The 18,048-nt window shown below is 37.9% G+C and overlaps 3 pseudogenes; 2 read left to right on the top strand and 1 right to left on the bottom strand.

Annotated features, from left to right (window-relative positions):
- Positions 1-4,852: 4,852 nt before the first annotated feature.
- Positions 4,853-5,562, top strand: LOC119537107 (annotated as a pseudogene).
- Positions 5,563-10,700: 5,138 nt separating this feature from the next.
- On the bottom strand, positions 10,701-11,548 carry LOC119535750 (annotated as a pseudogene).
- Positions 11,549-15,947: 4,399 nt separating this feature from the next.
- LOC119537106 lies at positions 15,948-16,548 on the top strand (annotated as a pseudogene).
- The last annotated feature ends 1,500 nt before the right edge of the window (positions 16,549-18,048 follow it).

Here is an 18,048-nt window from a genome sequence, read left to right as displayed (position 1 = left end):
ATAGAAGATAAAGACTGGGACTGTTTAACTTAGCAAAAACTAAAGTGGTCAAGGATTGTGACTAAATGTGCAAATATAAAACTGTTCTTGCATGTGGGAGAACAAATGAATGTCAACCATGCAGAGTGTTGGAAAGGGGATGGTATTGGGGAAAAATATAATCAAAGCAAACTTTGATTGTATTACATATAACATTGTAATATGCTTCCACTAAATGTTATATTACATATAACATTGTAATATGCTTCCATTAAATGTAAAAAAGGCAATATACCAAAGCTAAATGTGTGTGAGAGGGGGATATAAGGGAGGGATATGGGATTCTTGGTAATGGTGTTGTTGTCTGACACTACTATTATATTGTATTTTATGATATTTTATTTTTATTATCTTTTTTATTCATTTAAAAAAACTTTTTTTTTTCATAGTAATCAATATGTTCAAGTGCTGACTGTGGTGACAGATGTACAACTGTATAATGATACCATGAACAACTGATTGTACGCTGTGGATAATTATATGGTATCTGAATGTAGCTCTATAAAATTGTTTGGAAAAATATAAACTGGGATAAAAGTGCTAGAGGAAACATGGTGAGAGGGATGTTCGTATTTACTCTTTCTTAGGAGGCAGAATGGTATAGCCTTTCGGGAGGACAGTAGGGTGGTTCCACATGAAACTAAGCATGTGGGTGCCATAAGGTCCTGCAACCTCATTAGGAGGCATTTACTTGGAGGATCTGAGAGCAGGGACATGAATGGACATTTGCACACTGGTGTTTATGGAGAGACTATACATGATTTGCAATGGGTGGAGGTAGCCTAAGGGTACATCGACTGAGGAACAGAATGGTGAACTGTTGTGGTGCATGCAATGAAATATTGAGCTACTGCAAGAAAGAGTGAAGCTGTGAGACAGGCAACAAGGTGAATGCAACCTGTAGACAGCATTTCCAGTGAACTACAACAGAAACAAAGGCAAACACTATAATGCCTTACCAATATGGACTAACTACAATGTGTAAAGTAAGAATTGAACCTTAGAGCATGGCTTATCAGGGGAATGGTCTCTAGACAGTAAGCTCTTACAGCAGTCACATTTATTCCTGAATTGTAATGGCTATCTCCAGATTCTGAGATGTTGATCCCTTTGTGTATAACCTGATCGATCCCTGGAACGTTGGGTATCTGTGTGACATCTGAAATTCAAAGCTAGAACTAGGCAGATATGAATGTCAGTATTAGCACATATAGCAACTGTTAAAACAGCTGATAAAGAATCCAGACTTCAACTAGAGATATGAATGAAACAGATGTGGTTAGGACTAGGGCAAATAGGGCCACAGGGTAAAGGACAATACTGACTGCGTTTTAAAACGTCAAATTCCATGTGAGACCAAGGAAAGAGATGTTTAGTTGGTGCAGGATCTATATTTCCTAAACAATTTAACTCATATAGTTCATTCAAATATCGTAATTATATGGAACTTTTAATAGGAAATGAGATCTGGTAGGTTTGCATAGGTTAGTGTGAAATAGTGAAACATCCCAAAGTAATTTGGACAGAGAATAAAAATATATATGCAGGGCCCCCCTGAGGAGCCAGGGGAAAATGCAGAGGTGTTGGGCTTCCTTACCTGGATTATTGCTGATGTTCTCACAAACATTGAAGACTAAGGTTTGATGTGCTGAGCCCTCTATCATGGGATTTGCCCTTATGAAGTTCATCACTGCAAAGGAGAGGCTAAACCTGCTTATAATTGTACCTAAGAGTTTCCCCCTGAATACCTCTTTGTTTCTCAGATGTGGCCCTCTCTCCATAGATAAGCCACCTTGGCAGGTGAACTCACTACCCTTCTGCCTACGTGGGATCTGACTCCCAGCAGTGTAAATCTCACTGCCAACATGGGATATGACTCCTGGGGATGAATCTGGACCAAGCATCATGAGATTGAGAACATCTTCTTGACCAAAAGGGGGATGTGAAATGAAACAAAATAACATTTCAGTGGCTGAGAGATTCCGAATGGAATCAAGAGGTCACTCCCATGGGCATTCTTATGCACTATATAGATAACCGTTTTTAGGTTTTAATGCATTGGAATAGCTAGAAATAAATACCTGAAACTATCCAGCTGCAACCCAGTAGCCTTGACTCTTGAAGATGATTGTGTAGCAATGTAGCTTACAAGGGGTGACATTGTGATTGTGAACGCCTTATGGATCAGACTCCCTTTATCCAGTTATGGATGGATGAGTGGAAAACTGGGGATGAATGAAAAATAGTGTGTGGGGGTGTTTTGGGTGTTCTTCTTTACTTTTATTTTTTATTATTTTCACTTTTTCTGGTACAAGGAAAATGTTCAGACGATTGGGGGGATGAATGCACAACTATATGATGGTACTGTGAACTACTGATTGTACACTTTGGATGATTGGTATGTGTATATATCTCAATAAAATTGAATTAAAAAGAGAGATGGTAACATTTCAATTTTATACTTGGGCTGGCAGTGCATGATAGAAAGTTAAGATAAAAGGAAATCAGAATACAAGTTAGATACAAATGATCAACATTGATTGTAATAAAACAATGTTGGTTGAAAGACTTGAATAATATATAGTGAATCAATTACCTGGATACTCTGTTTCAATATAGAAGAGGAATATGAATAAGAACATGACTGAGCTCTATAATAATCCCCTTTATTATGAGCAGAGGAATACAGAGGTGAAACTATTGCAGATAGAAGAGTTCCCGCTGATAATTAGTTTAAACACTCTCAAATAAGTGATTATGTGATGTAGACATGAATTTCATTTGAGTTAAGTAACTCAGCACTTTGAGAGTCTGTGGTATCAGAAGGGAAATATCTGGCTGTGGTGATCTTCAAGATCTAAGAAGTCCAGAACAAACCTGGGACTGTGAGGAATCCCTGCTCTATTATTTCTCTCTTAAATAATTAATTTCTATTATCTAATCATTATAATTAGATTATTTCTTAATTTTCTTCTGAACAATGTGTAGTCATCATATCCACGTCACAGGAGAGGTATGAGAATATTAAAATATAAAATGAATGTGGTAAGTCACATAACTGATAAAGCTCAGAATTAATATATTACTGTATTGTCATTGTTGCTGATGTTCTTGTGGTCGTTGTTATTCAGACAGCAGGTAGGGAGAGTAGTATTATCTGTAGGTGATAACCAGATACTGTGAAATATTGATGATCTCTTGATTGATTGACATATAGATTCATCACTACCAGAAGGGCTCTGTGCTTTCCTTTTACACATGCATGAATAAAAATACAGGTAAAATGTCAGGAAAAAATATTCATTAGGAAGCTATTTTAACATTAGAATCCTTTTTAAATGGTAACAACTTGAGATATTTTTGATTGTTCATTTTTCTGTGTTTTGAGAAAAATAATGGCAGCTATCATTTGTTGAGTACATGGTAACTGGAAAGGCTAAGATGCCTTTTGGAGACCATGACTGAACATTAGGCAGCCTCTGGGAACCCCATATTCACACACACATGTGCATGTACAAAAACATGTATTTTCTTAATGGACTTCTTAATACTATCTCATTCCCCAGACATGAGATTCTAGGCAGTGTCCTTATGGCCCTGGAGAGAACTATGACAGTCCCAGGAGTAACCTGATTCATTTACCTTTGGGACTCTCCATGGGCTGGTAAGGAGAGGTTTATTGGGGCTGCTGAGGAGATAAAAGTACTCATAGGGCTAGTGGCAATGGTTTTGCCAGGCTAGCCCCAGGCTGCTCAAGAATCCACTTCTGGCTAGGGCTCCTCTCAGCAACCAGGTAAGTTTTAGAGCAGAACCAGCAGGTAAAGTTGGCCCATCAACAGAATATTTTTAAATGTCATAACTGTAGTTTCTAATTGGCTCCCAACCACTCCTTTCTGTGTCACTTTATCTCTCAACCCCAAGCACAAGCACCCCATAATCTTCTGTTGTTTTCTGCCTTCTCACTTGTACCTGCTTTAAGGGACAGATGTAAGAATGGCCTCTTTAATCTCACATTGACTAAGTGACCCTCTATCTGCTACTCTAGCAAATATATTGCCTTGGAAGGTAGGGAGCTCCCAGTCATGGGAACTAATGCAGGCAGAGGATAGATGTCACTGATAGAACACTGTATGTGTGTTTCCATATTAGACATTAGACCTTTAAAATCCATTTCTTCTAGCATTCTACAATGATTGGAGGTAGGGCATTTTCTCTTTCAGTAGGTAATTTGCATGTCTACAATCAGGTGAGGGGTAGGAAAAGTTAATCTCTGGATCAGGATGGTTTTCCTTTCTGTTTCCTCAGGTCCTACCTGCCCATCAAACATCCCTGTAGATAGAAGGGTAAATTCCTCTTACAGAAAATCCCAATCATATTCTATTATGCACAGATGTCCTAGAATGCCTGGATGTGTGTCTACTCTTATGGCAAATGGAAGCTTGTTTTTGTTTCCTGCTGCTATTCACACCATGGAGAAAATTTGTAATTTTATTTTATTTTCCATGTGCTCCTTTAATCTAGGTAATCTATAATGACACACTATAGGTTGTAGGAACTGAAGGGGCAGATACAGGTCACTTACACCATAGTGCAGGCACATTTGTAATCTGTCTTTTCCTAAGTACGGATGCTAATATCTGGTCTACAAACATTTAGAATTTTGTGATAAATAAAATTACAGATGTAAAAAATTTTTAGAAAGATGTAGAAAGTTATACACATATACATGGATTTGACTCAGAAGAAAATGTGATTATATATGCCACTATATTTTCAAAGGCAGATAGAGCTTTCAAAGGCACTCTATGCCTCTATGCTAGGCATATTTTGCTTTAACTACAATTACATCAGCTTTGATGCCTGACTAGTTCAAATGTATTTCATTCACACCTTCTCAGCCGTTGAGCCTGGCATGCTGGTGGCCATGGCCTTTGATCGGGTTGTGGCAATCCGGAAGCCCCTCAGGTACAGCACCACCCTAACCCATGGTGTGGTCTGCAGAGCTGGGGCAGTCATCTTGACAAGGGCCATCTGTGTAGTCTTCCCTGTGCCTTTCCTCATCCAGTGACTCCCCTTCTACTGCTCCAACATCCTCTCCCACTCCTTCTGCCTCCACCAAGATGTCATGCACCTTGCTTGTGCCAGCAAACGTGTCAACTGCCTCTATGGCCTCATCGCACTCATCTTCACCAAGGGTTCTGACTCCCTCTCCATCCTCCTCTCCTATGTGTTCATACTCCAAACAGTAATGGCCATCGCCTCAGGGGAGGGACAGCTGAAGGCATCAACACTTGTGTTTCACACATCTGTGCTGTCCTCATCTTCTATGTGCCCCTCCTGGGGGTGTCTATGATTCATCACTTTGGAGAGCACCTTTCACCACTGACTTACACTCTCATGGCGTATGCCTATCTTCTTGTGCCCCCTGTGCCGAACCCCATAGTCTACGCAGTAAAGACCAAGGAGATATGAAGGAAGATCATCCAGATATTTACACAAACCAAGATCACTGCAGAGGCTTAGACCAGCCATTTTGGGAGTGGAAGAATCTGTTCTGTAAAAGCTCACTTGTGACTGTCTGAAACAAAGTTTTGTTTTTTCACATTTTCTGTGTGATTTGAATTGAGAAAAGAGAGAGCCCAGAGAATGAAAGTGTCATCCTTAAGAACTGCTCAATATACTGTCCTGTAGCCCTGTATTTCTGACTTAGTAACATCCCTGCCTCCAGCTGTTACAAACCAAGGAAATGGATTCTTCCTTAGAGATTCCAGAAACAAAGCCTTATGGGCCCCTTGATTTTAGCTAAGTGAGACCCATTTCAGACTTCTGAACTCCAGAACAGTAAAATAATAAAGTTGTGTTAATGCAGTCTCCACTCTATTATTAAAAAGAGGCAGAAATTTAGAAAGTAGTTTTCCAATAATCATTATTTGGAAGTAGAAAGAGATTCAGACCATCCAAAATAGCACATGGTCCCAAATGTATTGTAACAGACTTTGGAATGCTTTTTCACCCCATTCATGTATCTATATTTTCATAGTTCAGCGCCAGCACCATATAACAAAAGGCATTTGAGAAATGCACACACAACATGAACATGAATGTGTATCCACCTTCATTCATGTATGTACTCACACATAAACCTGTACAAATAGATGTGTACTCACATGTAAATACCAATGTCCATGTCTCTATACAGGAATATAAGTAGATTCAGACATCTCAAACATGTATACCTCTATGCTTTACCACCCAATTCACTTATACAACTTGTATTCCAAATCAGATAATTCTAAATGTACTTGAAACCTCATTGAGGTTTTGTGATGGTTTGGCACTCTGTGTACCCCAGAAAAAGATGTTCTCAACTTTAATCCATTCCTGTGGGTATGGACTCATTGCAAGTAGGATCCACTTCAGTTAGGGTGTGACCCACCTCATTCAGGATGGGTTCTTAATCCTATTACTGGAGTCCTTTATAAACTGAATGAATACAGAAAAAGAGAGAGAGAAAAAATGGCCACAGAAGCAAGAAGCTGAAAGCCACAAAATCTGGAAAAGAATGGAGAGACCAGCAGATGCTATCATGTTCCTTCCCATGTGGCAGTGGAGCCAAGGATCACTGGCAGCTGGTCTTTGAGAAGAAAGCATTGCCTTGATGATGGCTTCATTTGAACATTTTCCCTGATTTTAAATGTAAGTAAATAAATTCCCATTGTTTAAGTCAATCCATTTCAAGGTATCTGCTTTGAAAAAGCCTAGGAAACTAAAATAGGTAGATATACTTAGATACACATAACTTCATTCACATGCTACCTGAGTTCTGAGTGCAGAGTTTGACACGTGATAAAGTGGACACTAAAAATGGAGATGTTAAAAGAAGGTTGAGATTGAAAAGAAGGCCACAGACAGGGTAGAGATTAGAAGGGATTTGCTGATTTATTTTTCTAAGATTGTTTTTAAATGCTAATGCTTTTAGAGTGAGAGGAGATCTCGAAGAGATGAGATCTAGGTTAAAGATTACATTCTATTATCTTTACAAATCAAGGATGTCAGTGGCCTAGCCTCACCATAATGAACTAAATCTGTGACTGCATTCTTGAAGAATAACTTAGATTTCTAAGAAAGGATTCTTTGAGAAGTGATGAGGTGTTTTACACAGAAAAATACAATACTTCATAAAACCCATCTTTTTTTTCTATAGTTTTCTTCACACAGCAGCTTCTAAAAGATTTTCTTTCCTCTCTCTGCACACAGTCATCTCTTCAAACCCAGCTTTCTTGTTCACTTCCTCCTTCCCAGCTCTACTCTCCTGTCATGGGGTCTTCCCTGCCATGTGCAGCAATCTTGGAGTGTAAGTATATGAAGAAGAAAAAATTTGTTTCTAAACCAAAAATGAAACAAATTGTGGCAATCTTTGTGAGCCAAGACTATCTCCACATTTATCTCTGTGCCTATGAGCAAAGTATGTTTTTGTCCAAGGATAATTTGTTCTTTTGCATTTATATAAGATATTCAATCAGTAGTCACAGATCAGTTTGTTCATTTGATTTCCAAATTTATATCATGTTATTTCTGTTAATGCTTCATGCCTGGGGGTAGCTTTGGAATTGTGCCCTGTATATTAACTAATGACAAGTGTTGAACACATGACAATTTATGGCTATAACAGGTTTACAGATCTTTTAAATAAACTAGGATATGAACCTAGCAGCCCAGATCCTCATGTAAACATTCCTACATTAGGATAGATCAATTAGCTCTGAATTTTTTTGAACAGGCATACTCCATCTGCTAGATCCTTCATTAACAAGTAATAAACTTGGTATGAGTTTAACATGAATAGTTTTTCCAGGCTTTTGTTTTAGCATGTAGTTTGTCTCCTTTACTTACTTATTTTCTTCCCCTTGGAGAAAAGTCCTTCCCCTATTCCCACCGCATCTCCCTAATTCTGGTATAATAATGTATCATATGTCTTGCAAGAATGCTAAACTAGAATGATAGCCATGGATGTGGATGCCACAGACAAATCAGAGAAAGGCTCAAGGATTTAGTTTCTGACAGGATATGTGTTGATATTTTTGAAAGTTGTTAGAATGGAAAATATTTGTACCTTTAAAGAAAGAAATAAAAGGTAATTACTTAGGGAGAAAGCAAGAGTTAAATCTAATGGTGCAGTAACCAGGGTAAACAAACACTCCAGACAGAGACTATGCAAAGGCAGTTAAATATGAGGAATTATATATTGAGGGGGAGATATCCATGTGGGTTATATTTTAAAGCCATTAGCATTGAGGACTTCTTGGATGAAGAGAATCACTGAGCTAACAGTGACGAGAAGAAAACATTAAGAAATAGAGTCATATCATGGAAGTGAAGGCGGGGGGTGGGGGGTGGGGAAGAAGGTAGAGATAGGAGATGTGGCAAAGTGCCCTGAAATTCATGGAAAGTTTAGGCCACTATTAATATATGCAATTTACCTAAGAGAAATCAACTGAAGGAATATAAGGGGAAAATATTTGATTTGCTAACTAAAAAGAGAACTGAGCCAAGGAAAACTGGGATTGTGCAGGGAAGATGTTGAGTATATGAGTAGAATTTCAGGGGAGAGAATTTAGATTTTTGATCTCACTACCTCCTAGCCACATCAGAGACTAGGGCATTCAAAGGGCCCCCTCAGCCAATTACCTCTGTTATCACAGTACTGAACATTGTAAATAGAGTCCATGGTGGATTTTTATCATGCATCTGTATAAAAATGACACACCTTGGTACATTTATATTTTATTCATTCAAAGATTGTACACATGTATTACTGTCTTAAGATATTATGTATATTGTAATACCTAAAGAAAAATAAATATTTTTGAAGGATGAGATGAAACTTAAATAAAAGTAAAAGGTCTATTATTTTCTTCTTGTGGACCGATTGATTATAATGTGCCTTGTCTGGCATTTATGTTCTCCAACTAGATAGCATCAGTCCTGAGGCCTTGGCTGATATACAGTCATACCTTACACTCTCTAATCATGCACACTTGCCTTCTGCCCAGCAAAAAAAAAAAAGAAAAAGTGAATTCTAATGAAAATGTATATTCTATATCAAGGCTTGCAATTTTAGTCTTAATTTCTCTCTCTGTCTAGTCTCACATTGGTAGGCTGAACATCTTCCTGTACTGAAAATCTTCACTTGTCCTCAGATAAAGTCCAGCAGAAATTTTACTGGGTAAAGTTTTACTGGATCCTCCAGTACAGAGCAAACCTGATTTCACTCATTCTAGGTGATCAAGAGCAAAGGCTGAGCACCTGTTATTCTAAAAAGTTTTTGGCATTGTGCTGATTTGAATGTTCTATGTCCCCCAAAACTCCATTTTTGATGTAATCTTGTGTGGGCAGACCTATCAGTGTTGATTAGATTGTAATTCTTTGAGTGTTTCCATGGAGATGTGCCCCACCCAACTGTGGGTGATGACTCTAATTAGATAATTTCCATGGAGGTGTTGGCCCACCCATTCAGGGTGGGTCTAAATTAATTAGTGGAACAATATAAATGAGCTGACAAACAGAAGGAACTCAGTGCAGCTGAGAGTGACACTTTGAAGAGGAGCTACAGCCAAGAGGGACATTTTGAAGAAAGCACAGAAGCTGAGAGAGTAGCTGCAGAAGAAAGACAGTTTGAAGACAGCCATTGAAAGCAGACTTGCTCTGGAGAAGCTAAGAGAAGACAAACACCCCAAGAGCAACTAAGAGTGACATTTTTGAGGAACTGCAGCCTAGAGAGGAACATCCTGGGAGAAAGCCATTTTGAAACCAAAACTTTGGAGCAGACGCTGGCCACCTGCCTTCCCAGTTAACAGAGGTTTTCTGGATGCCATTGGCCATCCTCCAGTGAAGGTACCTGATTGTTGATATGTTACCTTGGATACTTTATGGCCTTAAGACTGTAACTGTGTAACCAAATAAACTCCCTTTTATAAAAGCCAATCCATTTCTGGTGTTTTGCATTCTGGCAGCATTAGCAAACTGGAACATGCATAAAACTGGAACCATTACAAGCATATAAAGAAGTGAGATTGCATAAAACAAAAGAAACCACAGAAGTGTCTGCTTTAATTTCATTATATGAGCCTTTTAACACTAAAAACATCTAAATATAAAAAGATAACTATTATTTGAACCCTAAACATAAAAAGATAACTATTATTTGATCCTGTAAGAGTTTTCTTTGCTCTGTTTTAAAGAAAAAAAATTATCTGAAATCCAGCCCTTTAGCAGTGCCATAGTTCTCCTTCAATCCTTCTTATTGTAATTGGTATTTAATAAAGAAAAATATTACTTAACATTATATAAATAAACACTTGTAAGTATTATCTGGACCCACAGGTGATAATTTATGTCATCAATGATGCTCATATCCAGTTTCAAAGAAAAATAATGATGATAATTAAATTGGAATTTGTGACACCAAATATCAAACTGCATACATTCCAAATTAAAGACTGTCTACAGAATAAGAATGACCTCTGTTGTATCTTTACTCACAAAACTTACCCCACAATTGCCTTTACCAGATAACATGACTGGGCTGTAACTGCTGAAAATGGAAATATTAAATCTGCCAGATCCTACTTATCCTGCATCTTACATGTGACTCCACTCCCCTAGGCCCTGTTCTTTCTTCCATGGAACACTTGGATGATCCGTCTTCGTATCTGTGTGGTCTTTACACTATAGACAATGGGGTTTAGTACAGGGGGAAGCAGCAGGTAGAAGTTGGCCATCAGTGTGTGCACTACTGGTGATAGATGCTTCCCAGATCTGTGAATCATGGTAACACCAATGAGAGGAACATAGAAAAGAAGCACAGCACAGATGTGAGAGAGGCAGGTGTTGAGGGCTTTGAGCCTTTCAGCTCTGGAGGCAATGCCCAGCACAGTCTTCAGGATGAGCACATAAGAAAAGAGAATGATAAGGGCATCCAGCCCCAAAGTGAAGATGATGATGATGCCATAGAGGCTATTGACACAGGTGCTGGCACAGGCTAGTCGCATTGCATCTTGGTGGAGGCAGAATGAATGAGACAGGACATTGGACTAGCAGAAGGGTAACCGCTTTATAAGGAACGGCACGGGGAAGACCACACAGACTGCCCGGCTGAGGACAGCTATTCCAATTTTGCTGATGATGCCATGAGTGAGGAGGGAAGCATAGCACAGTGGGTCTTGAATGGCCACTGTTAAAGGCCATGGACACTAGCAATCCTAATTCTACCACTCCAAATCCATGGATGAAGAACATTTGTGTGATGCATGTATCAAAAGCAATCAGAGGGATATTGAAGCAAAGATGCTGAGCATGGAAGGCAAGGTGGACATGGAGAGACTAACATCAGATTGTGTGTGTAAAGAAGTCCCAGGAGAATGGCCATCCATGGATTCTTGTCTGGCATCCCTGGGACACCCATCAGAATGAAAGTGTGGTGGTTGGTACGTGATGCATTAGAGCTCATCACAGCGTTCTCCATATTGGGTGAGGCAGGACTCTCTCTCTCAGCTCCCAGCTTCTAAATTGAAAACATATTCTCACACCAGGCAGACAAAGGAAAATGGATCTATGAATGAATAAGGAGAACAGAAGTGGGGGGAAATGGGTTAAAAACAAGGCCTAAGTGATTTTTCTATCAGTTTGGCTTTTTGTTTTCCTCCAGGAAATCACCTGAGATAAATTTCCTTCCTGATAATTTATAGTTTCATTCATCTGAAAAAAGGAAAGAAGTCTCAACATCCAGTGTTCAGGCAGTGTTACAGCAGATCTCAAGATCTGACAAAAAAGGAGCCTCAATACACAGGGACTTAATGGTACAGTATATTTTGCTAAATAATTGAAAACCACTAAACTCACAATACCATCACAGTGCACACAACTACACTACACAGTCCAACTCATTTCACAAATCCACATCTACACAAACTCATGTGTGTGTGCATGTGTATGTGGACATGTATATTCTCCCACATGCTTAAAACATCTATTCCACTGTACTTGTAATGACCTACTTGTACAAATAGACATATTAGAGGATATCACTGTTCAGATTCATAGATTGTATTTCATCTTTACACATCTCAACAATTTATAAATTTCCACAAATTCATTTTAAAGCAGCAAGAAGCAGAAAATGAAGGTTATTAACCTGGAAACATTCACATGTAATGTGTGAGAAAGTAGCCACTCACAGAACTTTTATTTGAAGCGCCCTGTAACACACCAGAAACTGGGGAGCCATTCTATAAACCTCTTCCTTCATCTAAGCAACATTAAATCAATTCCCAAATTTCCCTCCAAAATATTTGAACAATATGTCCCCTTTCTTCCATCACCACAGCCAATAAATGGCATGGCCCATTTGTTCTAGCCTGCACTCCTATGATAGCTTCTTAACTTATATTCCCACAGCCACTACTGACCCTTTCCAAAACATTCTTGATTCTGCAAAGCAAACTTATTAATTTTTAAATAGAAATTGGATTGATTTGTCCCAAGCTAAAACTACATTGAGGGCTTCTTTTGTAATTGGGTCCTTATCTTAACTTTCAAGGTCTTGCATGATTCAGCCCCTATCTGCTGTGTAGCACCAATCACACCACTTACCCTCTCTTTTGGTCTGTTTAATCCAGACAGATTTGCAGTCTTTAAATTCTTGGATCTCACTAAGCTATTTCCTCATAATGGGTTTCCAAATATTTTCTTCTCACTGCATTATGCTTTTTCCTACCCCCTGTAAGGTTCCTCTTTGCCTAACAAAGTCTACCTATCCTTCCCAAGTCAGCCTTCAATAAATGCCCATAAAAGTTTAGGACTCCCTGCAAATCTGTCTTCACATTGTGGCTTTTCCGTCTTATAAGGGAACACAGTTAATTCAATGTTGCATAAGTATTTCTTTAATGATTTTCTTTCCTACTAGAATCTAAACTCCTCGAAGGAAAGGACCACCTTTCTTGTTCATCACCTCACTGAGCATATGCTAGGCATGTATTAGGTTCTTCATGTATGTTACCTGAATGAATGAAATGATGAATGAATGGATAAGGATGATGGAATGCATTCTTCTTTCCAGAAGTCTTGCAAACCCTCAAACTCCTTCCCGATCTCCCATATGTGGGCTAAGAATCATGAACCAAGAGAAAAATCTCTTTTTTTAAAAGGCCACAGGATAGGGAAGGGGAATGTAAATAGGGGATCTTTGAGAGGTACCATCATGTCTTTGTTATCATGTTCTGAGAACAGAGAAAAAAAATCCCAAGGGTTGGTATATGGGAAAACTGAGCCCATAAAGAAGAAAAGAAAGGTTACAAAAGACCAGGCGAGTTTCCTTACCTATTTTGTGACCTGTTTATCTGCTGTGGGATGGGGGTTTGATGTTTGGGAAACATGACTACAAAGAAGTTATTTGCATGAGTCTGGTCTCTAAGACACAGAAGAGTCCTTGAACCGAAGAGCAACCCACTTACAAAGATTGTGTTGCATGTTGCAAACAGAATACAGTCCTTTCTCCAAATAAATCTTCATGCTAAGACTAAAACAAAGCACTTTGTGGTATATGGCTATCCCTCTGGCCACACTTTGAGAAAGGGGCTTTAATATGCTTTACATGTTAAGTGAGAATCCTTACTCTGTTGGGCCTGTTGACCCATACTCCAACAATTCTGATGGCTTTCACTTGAAAAGAGTCAGTTGGCTCATCCCTACTAGATGATTTTCTTGTGAAAAATCTGATAGTCTCTGTATAATTCCCCAGGGTCAGCTGAAACACTGTTCTTACTGCCTTTGACTTTTTTTTTTCCTTAAATCTGAATATGCATTACCTTCTCTTTTTGCTCTCTCTCATTTCATCTGGATTTTCTAATCCATCTTCATTAAATCTTTAGTTCACTCCTTCCCTCCAGTTCAATTCTTATTTATTCTTCTACCCCCTCTTTAATATTTCTCCATCTTCTATATCCTCCTCCACAGTATATGCCTTCTTTTAATCCTAACACCTACATTTTACCCTTTCCTTATATCATTTCTTTGCTTTCCACCACCCCATAACACTCTATTAACTCTTCTCACCTGTTCTTCCAACTTCCTCAGTAATATCTCTATGAAGTTTCAATGAAACAATGTGCATAAATTATCCAAAAAGGTAGCTGTGTGGAGGCCATTTAAACAATTTTAAGATTTATTACCTGTTTCAACCTCTGTGCTCCAGTTCTGAATTAATTTGTTCTCTTTCCTTCCCTGAGTCTACTGTACAGAGTGCTTATGAAGACTTCTCCAATCTCTGGTGGTTTCTGGAGCCAACATGATCCTCCAAGGATTTTTCAACCCCTCTGGAACAAATCCCTTGAGGGATTTGACCTATTCCATCCTGGATTTCCCTAAGAACCCCAAACTTTTTCTTCATCTATCAGATTGTCTTTCTACAGCAAACACTTATCTCAAATTTTCCTTCATTCTGATTTTATTTCTATCCTCTCAGCCAGCTTTGAAGAAGGAAAAATATTTGAAAACATATAATGAAAAAAATACTGTATTTAACAACAAAACCATTAATAAGCAGATCCAAGAAGCTCAAGAAAACAAAATTAGAATAAATAGACAATAGCACACAAAGATACATCATATTCGAATCACTGAATGCCCCAGACTGAAAACAGCAAAAGAGAAATAATTCATCAAGTTTAGTAAGGTCAAAGAATACATTATTAGTAAATAAAATCAATTGCTTTTCTGTATATTAGCAATTGACAATATAAAGTAAAATTAAGAGAGAACACATCGCCTTTTGACCTGAAGCAGGGATACAGGTCAAGGAGCCCCACGGTTCTCTGGCAGCCAACAGCAGAATGTCATAGGCTTGGGATAAAGCATCACCCTGCTGACACTTGAGTTTGGATTTCTCTCAGCCTTGAAACCTCAAAAAAATACTTAGAAATTTAATTCTAAAGACACATTAAAAGAATTATACACCATGACCAAGTGGGGTTCATTCCAGCCATGCTGAGGTGATTAAACATAAGAAAAATCAACCGAGTCAGTTTGACACATTAACAAATAAAAGAGAAAATCAAATGATTATCATGATAGATGCTGAAAAAGCATTTGCCAAAATTCAGCATCCCTTTTTGATAAAAACGTTTCAAAAGGTAGGAATTGATGGAAATTTCCTCAATATGATAAAGGGCACACATGAAAAACACACAGCCAGCATAGTACTAAACAGTGAGAGACTGAAAGCCTTCCTCTTAAGATCGAGAATGAGACAAGGATGCCTGTTGTCACTACTATTATTCAACATTGTGCTAGAAGTTCTAGCCAGAACAATCCTGCAAGACAAAGATATATGTTAACCAAATTGGAATGAAAGAAGTAAAATAAATTCAGTCAGTAGAGTGGCAGGATACAAGATTAATGCACATAAGTCAGTAATGTTCCTATACACTGGTAATGATCTAACTGAAGAGGCAATTAAAAAAACAATCCATTCACAATAGCAACTAAAAAAAAAAATCAAGTACCTAGGAATAAAGTTAACCAAGGATGTCAAAGATCTCTACACAGAAAATTATAAAACATTATTAAATCAAAGGGGACCTAATTAGGTGGAAAGATATTCTATGTCCATGAATAGGAAGGCTAAACATTGTTAAGATGTCAGTTCTACCCAAACTGATATACAGATTCAATGCAATGCCAATCAGAATCCCAACAACCTATTTGCAGACTTGGAAAAGCTATGTATCAAATTTATTTGGAAGGGAAAGGGGCCTTTAATTGTCAAAAACATTCTAAAAGGAAGAACGAATTGGGAGGACTTACACTTCCTGACTTTTAAGGCCTACTATAAAGCCAGTACTCAAAACAGCATGGCAGGACGAGCCGGGAGCACAGCTGCAGTGGAGCAGCCAAGGCCAGGTGGGCACCCACTGTCTCCCTTCTGCCACCTTCTTCTAGGGATTTAAGCCCCTTATCCTGTTGGCTCAGTGCTGTCCACCCAGGAGAGCTGCCCAGTACTCCCTGGGAGCTGCAGGTGGTGAATCCGTATTCTGCTGTGTGGTAAAGGAGTAATTAGTGAGTAAAAAATATACCTCTCAAGTTCAAGTGCCACCTCAGTGATGATGATGTCACTGGTTCAGTGAAAAGTGAGAGGAAGGGGACCTTCTGGACCAAGATTTGGATCTAGAAATGATAAAATTAAGCATGTTTAGAATCAGGTGGAGGAAATTATGGATGTCATGCAAGAAAATATTACAAAGGTAACTGAAAGAGGGGAGAGACTAGATGAACTATAGGACAAATCAGAAAACTTACTGGATAATGCAACTGCTTTTAGCAACAGGTCCAAACAGCTTCGAAGGCAAATGTGGTGGTGTGGATGCAAAATAAAAGCCTTTATGGCTTTGGTTGCTATTATCCTTTTGCTAGTGTAATTTTACCATTCTGATAGTTGTGAAATACCATACTTAATTTGATGACAGAGATCTTCATTAAACAAAATCTGGGACAATAATACAGGATTGCTGCATGATTTAAATGATACCCATGTATATAACTTTCATAACTTTGTTTTCAAGAAACTAAGAGGCAAGTATCACTTCAAATTGGAGCACTGAGAATGTCCAATTATCTTATTCCCTTTGAACAAAACATTATTTTAATAATTTATGGTTAAGGCAAAAATAACCAGTTTCTAGTTTGCCATATTCCAAGGATCTAATTTGAAACTAGATACTTGCCAATTAATTGTGTATATAGTTAAAAACTGATGGTACTATTTCTTACTATTATTTTAGTGGCATAAGGATTTAAGTTATTGCATCAGGATGGGTGGTCATGGTGGGATGAGGAAACCTATGTAGAGCACCAAATCCTTATGCTAAAAGAGATACACAACTGTTTAGTCAACATTTGCAAGGATATCATTCTTCTTTCATTAGTTATTCTGCAAGCAATTTCCACAATGTTTATAAGGTATAACAAAAGCTAAATGTTGTAAATGTTGCTGTCTTCCGCTATAACTAAAAACATTCCAGTAATCCTGTTTTTGACTGTATAAGGAAATGTATGGTAATTTTTTTGGCATTTGGATTATGGAAATGGGAAATATGAACACTGTGAAAAATACAGTGTGATACCATAAAACTCAAAATAATGAAATAAATGAAGAATGCCTTTGGAGTGTTTGAAAATGACCCATATATAGCTGCAATTAATGACCCAGACTGTTTTCAGCTTTCTCCCAATAAGGAGGGACCAGTCATAATGTAAGTGAAATCCACAGGTAACTTATTCCCTAACTTTATTTTAATTAATAGCTTTCCTCTTTAACTTCAGCTAGCCCTTTTACCATTAGTGCTGAATACTTTTGTCTTCCCTTGATCATCCTATGGGAGATGCATATTGTGTCAAATCAGTCAACAGTAATGAATTGAAAGTCAGGAGCCTAGATAATCTATATACAGGGCAGTCAGTAAGTAACCAAATGCTAGGTGGTCATGTTAATCTCAGCCTCTTTTTATAACTATAAGATGTTTTATAAAGTTAACTTTAAAATGCACCAACCTTGTGTTGTTTAAGCCAGTCAGAGTGAAAATACATAGTCCACTACTGTATGTGGGGAGGAAGCTTTATAATAAAATTGGAAATTCTACAAAACTTGTGAAATGGATATTTTGAGAATACATATAACTTCCAAAATTTGAAATAAGGTTAATATCAAATAGCTGTATTTAGATAGGAAGAAAAAATGATCCTATACAGGTTTTATTTCTTTGGTCATTTTAATTCAAAATGTATGAAATGTAGAATATTTTTTTTTAATTCTACAGGATTAGTACTAATGGTCAAAAATGATCTGTATAGAATGGGAAAATATTTGAAGGGAGAAAGCCAATTAAGACATACTCAAGACACCTGCAAAGTATGAAGATCTAAACATAATCACTAAATTTTAGTTTCATAAGAGCA

Source organism: Choloepus didactylus, chromosome 6, assembly GCF_015220235.1.
Source record: "Choloepus didactylus isolate mChoDid1 chromosome 6, mChoDid1.pri, whole genome shotgun sequence".
Taxonomy (NCBI): Eukaryota; Metazoa; Chordata; class Mammalia; order Pilosa; family Megalonychidae; genus Choloepus; species Choloepus didactylus.
Note: the sequence above shows the minus strand (reverse complement) of the source record. Positions and strands in the feature narration are given on the sequence as shown.